Source organism: Heteronotia binoei, chromosome 5 (genome assembly GCF_032191835.1).
Source record: "Heteronotia binoei isolate CCM8104 ecotype False Entrance Well chromosome 5, APGP_CSIRO_Hbin_v1, whole genome shotgun sequence".
Classification (NCBI taxonomy): Eukaryota; Metazoa; Chordata; class Lepidosauria; order Squamata; family Gekkonidae; genus Heteronotia; species Heteronotia binoei.
This window is the reverse complement of record NC_083227.1, coordinates 107347599-107353598: the sequence shown is the minus strand read 5'-3', so window position 1 is coordinate 107353598 and position 6000 is coordinate 107347599.

The window sequence follows — 6000 nt, the reverse complement described above, 5'->3', positions numbered from 1 at the left end:
CCAGCTTGCTGGGGGGAAAGTATAGATGACTGGGGAAGGCAATGGCAAACCACCTTGTGAAAACATTGTGAAAGCAACGTCACCCCAGAGTTGAAAATGACTGGTGCTTGCACAGGGGACTACCTTTACCTTTATTTTTTTGCATAGGGAATTACCTGTTTGTCTGAGGTAGAGAGTGGAAAGGCATTACTGACATTTGATGGCATATATAGCTTTGGAAGATGAACAAGTGAATTAACCTCAGATAGTATGGCTGGTGTTGTTAGATTCAGTTATTGTGTCCTCACAGTGGATATGGGGACAGAGTTGGCACCTTTGTTTGTAGGCTCTGATCCCAAAGTCCATGTCCATATTTGGAAGGATATTGCAGTGGGGGAGAAGTTGCTTAAGGTTGGGAGGCTGTCTGTGGGCAAGAAAATTGATGGGTGCAGACTCACTGGAGACCTACTTTGCAGCTACAGGGCTGGTGCCAGGAAGTCAATGAACCTATGTGCTCCTGGCTGTGGCAGTCCCTGGAGACTGTGGGGTAGAGCTTTGGGGCTTTTCAGGTGGCTGGCCAATCAGCAGCTGCAGGGAACACACATCTACCAGGGGCAGGGCTTAGAGGAGGTGGACCTTTGTGTGGTTTTGGTGGTCTGCTCCTTCCCTACTTAGAGCCCCTGGCTCTGAACTTTTCCTCTCTGCTTGCCATGGATACTAAAGGTTTCATGTGTTTCCCTGCACTTCTGGAGGACCACAAGGTCAGAGTCAGCTGATGGAGAGCACACTACATAGCCAGAGGATTTAACTGCATCATTGCTGCTGTGTTTATATTGTTTATATTGGGATTGGTGGTGGCTATAGAAGAACTAATAAGCTGAGGCTAAGTATTGGGCAGGGGTGGGGGAAGCTTCCTGCTCAGGTCCCTTGCCTACATTCTTTTCTTCCTCTCCCTTTCCCTTCAGGAAGTGTTTGCTGGTGCTCTCCAAGTTGGTTTCTTTCTGGCACACACACACACACCCCCATTTTCCTATTTTGTTTTCCTGGATTCATTTATAAGGGTGTACATTCTTTTGGATTTGGGGCAGCTGCTCTGTAGTCAAGGGCTTGCCTTATTAACTAAGTTTATTTGAGTGTGCATTAGGTTACCTCCACTCTTGGCTCTGATGCCATGTGGACAACAGTTTCTGTTATACGATCTACCTGTTTCTTAATTAATAGGTTTATTAATTAATAATTAATAGGTACTTTGTGGTTTAGAAATTAGACCAGGATAACAGTTTCTATTTAAAATAATATTAAAATAAAACATTAGTGCAAATAGGTATAGTTAATCAGCTAAGTGTGGTCTGGGACCCATGTATCTCCCTAGTCCTAAAGACGTTCACCTGTCCTCAACCACAGCCAGGACTTTCTAAGCTCAGGCTCCTATCTGGTGGAACTCTCTGCCAAACCTCATGCAATTCCACAGGGTGTGCTAGGCAAAGATGTTCCACCAGGCTTTTGGTTGAGGACATTAAGGGGTACCATCTTACCTGGCACTCCCTTCCCTTCCCCTCCCCTACTCTGCTCTTTCCACATATTGCAAGGCAGCAAAGCATATTGTATGAATGTTCTGGCACCATTCTGATGTCATTTTAGTTATTTTAACTGGATTTTAAATTGTACAAGATATGTTGTTAATCATAGGCTCCAAGAACAAGGTAAGAGAGGTACTAATCTCACAGTGCAGATTTGTATGTCTTTGGGTCTCAGATCAATTCATATTATGGAGACTGAGGTGGGCAGTAAGTCTTCTGTGTGTACGCTGTTGCTCAGCTCATCAATTCATAATGAATGTTACACAGAAAAGCATATAGTTAAACATTACCTCTTTATTTGTTCTATGTTACAAACAAACTGTTTCCTCAGGATTTGTTTCATGAAATCAGTGGGTGATGTTCTGCAAAAGCAGCCTGCTTGTGGGGAAGGGCTAAAAGGATAAAGTTGAACAGGATAAATCGCTTTTGTTTTAAACTAATGTGAGAAACTAACAACATTGCCACCTGGAATAGCAGAAGCTTCCCAGCTAAATTCAGGATGTGAATTCTCTAAAGAGCTGTCACTGTGACAATTGTAAGAGCTGCAGCCAAACACAGTTGGCAAACTGAATGGTTTTCAATAGGGCATGACAGTGACAGAAACAGGAGTTCTCCATAAATCAAAGTAGTGTACCAGCTCTTGCAACAGAAACAACCATAGAAAGATAAGTGAGTTAGAGATATCTTTTACTCTCTGAGGCAGTATTTAAGTCTCTGCTTAAAGTTGAGTCAAAGTGAAGAGCATTTTCATAAATGTGTGTCTTAACATACTCTACCCCCTTTTCTATGAGGAAGTCTCAAGAAGTGAGCAGATATCACTGCAGGACATCATTGTCAAGGCAACTGAGCTGATGGTCTCTCTCACCTCCCTATGCTAATTTAGGAAAAAGAATGGTTTTATTTTGCTCCCAGTAACATTGTCATGTAGTCAAATCTGCCTTTGTGGCAGGGCTTTTTTGAGCAGGAATGCACAGGAACACAGTTCTGGCTTGCTTGGTGTCAGGGTGTGTGGCCTAATATGCAAATTAGTTCCTGCTGGGCTTTTCCTACAAAAAAGCCCAGTTAGAAACAATGGTGATGTCAGGGGGTGTGGCCTAATGCAAATGAGTTCCTGCTGCGCTTGTTCTAAAAAAAAAAAAAGCCCTAGAGCCCCGATTGGCCTGGATAATTAAACTAAGGAGGACAGTTGGGGGAGAGGAAAATGTATGTTTGAGATTCATCAAAAAAGTACCGTGAAGGATTTGGGGGAAAGTATTTTTAGCACTTCATGAAGGGGCAAACAGGCTGTTTAAACCAGGAAAGATTTCAGTGGGCTGCTGTTCTAGCAGAGCCCAGTTCCTAGAGGGGTGCTCATCTCTAGCTGGCAGTCACGGAGGAGGAGGAGGAGGTATCAGCTCCAGCACAATCACCATTCATCTCAAACCTGGCTAGCTTTGCTACAGAAAGGCTGCAATCAGATGAGCTGTTTAATCCATTGTTATTGCTTCTCCCCAATGGATTTAACATGTACATGTGCATCCAGATAGCCACACCTGTCTCCTGTTCCCCAGCTGTCGGGCCCCCGTGCTCACCCCTGACTTCTATTACTCCACAGAAAGTCCAGTATTTAGGGATCCTACTGGTTTCACAGTGCTTCTGCAGGTGTCTGATTGCTCTTTTGCAGGGTGAAGCCTTTTAGGAAGTCTGACTGTTTATTTCCAGTTTTGCCACCATTTCTTTTTAACCTTTTCACAATAAGCACATAAGCAGTTATTCACTCAAGGCTAGTTTAAAACCACTTATGCAGGAGTGAGCAGGCAAGGGTAGCAGGACAGCAGATGGGGAGGCGAGCTGCTGGCAGCAGGGCTGAGGCTGTGTCCAATGATATTGTTGATTGAGAAGGGCTAAGCACTAGGCCAAGTGGGGCCTGGTAGGTGAAGTGGCCAGTCCTGCTCATATCTGGCAGTGGGGCAGGCAAGATGGCAAAGAGAGGCGAGGAGGATGTGTAGGACTGGAGCAGGAGTCCAGCAAGAAGATAATGGCAGCAGCAAGTTTGATGCCACAGAAGAGTTGCCAGTGGCCATGGTAATCAACACGACATCTGACAACTCTAAAATCCTGGACCAAGTAAGACACACAATCAGACCATGCAAAATCACCGATCTGATCACAGCCATAGTGCTGAACAATGTCTTTCCCCCCCAGCACAATTAGATGGACACAAGTTAAGTGAACCTTTCCTGTGTTAGAGACCATGAGTGCTTTCCCTATTACCTCCTTCATGGGAAGACACTCAGCTTGAACTCAGGTGATGGTGGTTGGGAGAAGGCAATGAATGAGCTCGTACTATAGTTATTATCACCACAGGCTGGGTGAACAGCCCAATCTGTGAAAAATTCATACAATTCTATTTATTTAAGCAGTGTTATTTATTTATTTAAGACATTTGTATGCTATGTTCTTAATCAAGTAACAAATGGTTGTGGCTTCATCACAACACTTCTATATCAGTTAAAAGGACAGGGTTGTATTCTAGTATGTAGTTACTTTTCTGTTGAACTGGGGTGCCCTAGAGTCCCTCTCCATTTTTCAGATTTTTCAGTGTGCTTTGTACTAATAGTATAGGAATAATTGATAAGAGAAGATGTTCGTTTAAATTTTAACTATTTTCAACCAGCTTTTCTCCCACACTGGGGACTCAAAGCAGCTTGCAAAGTGAATTACACAGTACAAATTAAACATAATTATACAATCCAATAGGCCCCAGTACAAACTTAACACATGTGAAGAGACACAAGGATGTCCTGGGATGGTGCTGGTCCTACTGACACAGCTCACAAAGGGCTGGAAACTGCAAAAAAGGAAAAGGAAAGATGCTCAGCCCAGGTTTTATCCAGCTGGCTTGGGGCTTAATTACAAATCACACTGTTTGGGGGATCTACCCCAGGTCCTGTCAAACTAGAAGTGTGCTGGGAATTCTGTGTTTGCAGTTTCCTTGAAACTGTATGTGGATCTGCTATTTGCTTTACTGGGAAACTTACAAGTACTGATGGAATACACATAAAGCAAACAGTGGCTCCTGGAGCCATTTCTTGTTGAGAGAAGGCTTCAGCCCCCTTTCCCTGTGTGCTTTGATCCCAGTCCAAATTAGACCCCCATACGCCTGATCATTATGTTTCAGAAATTGCTTAGAGTTCCAAATATGGAACTCCCAACACATGTCTGGTTGGACAGGATCTGAGGTAGATCCTCCAAACAGTGACATCTAGTTGGGCACTCAGAAGCTACCAGATTTCTGTGAAGATGTATTATGCCACCATTGGTAACTTAAATAAAATAGAAATTATTGGCAAACATGTGGTTCATGGAAAAACTGTTCTTGTATCCTAGAAACTACTTGCACTTGAGCAAAGCAGGAGTCAAGTTGCACCTTTAAGACCAACGAAGTTTTATTCAGAATGTAAGCTTTTGTGTGCTGGAAGCACACTTCATCAGGCAGTAGTATGGAATGGCAAGCAGTCCTAAATATAGAGAAAGTTGGCAATGAGTTAGTATGCAAAGTCATGGAAATGTTTTTTAGCAGATTAAAAGAGTTGGGGTCTGGTGTTTGTTAGTTTGTATTGACTGGACTGAAACAACAACGAAGGGCAATATAAGTCAGAATAGCAGATTGATGTCTATGTCATTGAGTATCCTGGGTGTGAAGTGCAATAAATGAGAGACTGTTGTAATGTTAATTCTGGGTTAAAATGAAGGCATAGGTTTTTCAGAGGTTTAACTTAAACATGTAACACACTTCTAAACATAATTCTAGTTTGCCATTAGAAAAAAGAATACATTATAATATATGGAAGATGGGTTTGTATATGTAATGAGATAAACAGCCAATATCCCTTATTTGAGTATGTCAGTACAAAAATACTCAAAAATACAATATTTCATATGTGTTCATGAATGTGAGGGGAAATGCTTGTCTATTCTATTCACAAGCACAGGATTTCATTTGCTACAGATGTTTACAAATGCCATGTTAATTAGCACACCTTTCTAAAAGTAGTATGCCTCTTGGCTTCCGGTTTGGATTTCATGGAGAATTGACGAGCTTTCCAGTGGGGGAGCTCACCAGACCCTCTATTCTGGACAGAGAAGGTGTTTTAATACCTGCTGTCTACATCATCTAGGCAAGATGATGGCCAAGATATGCTTAAAGTTCTGAGGAGAGGTACTTTGGCTAACGAGAAATCCCGGGGGGGGGTTCTTTTTGGCTTTGAAGAGTCTCCGGAGAAGAACCGCTTCCAACGTCTATAGAGGGTATCTGGGGTCGTTAAATTGACATAAATTCAATGTGTGCCAAGCTTCTTAAGGGCTAATTAATCGTGGATGAGAAACAGACCAGTGTGTTTGATGTCGGGACTTCAAAGGTAAAGAAATTTTTATCTGTTGCTCCGGGACTAAATTGGGA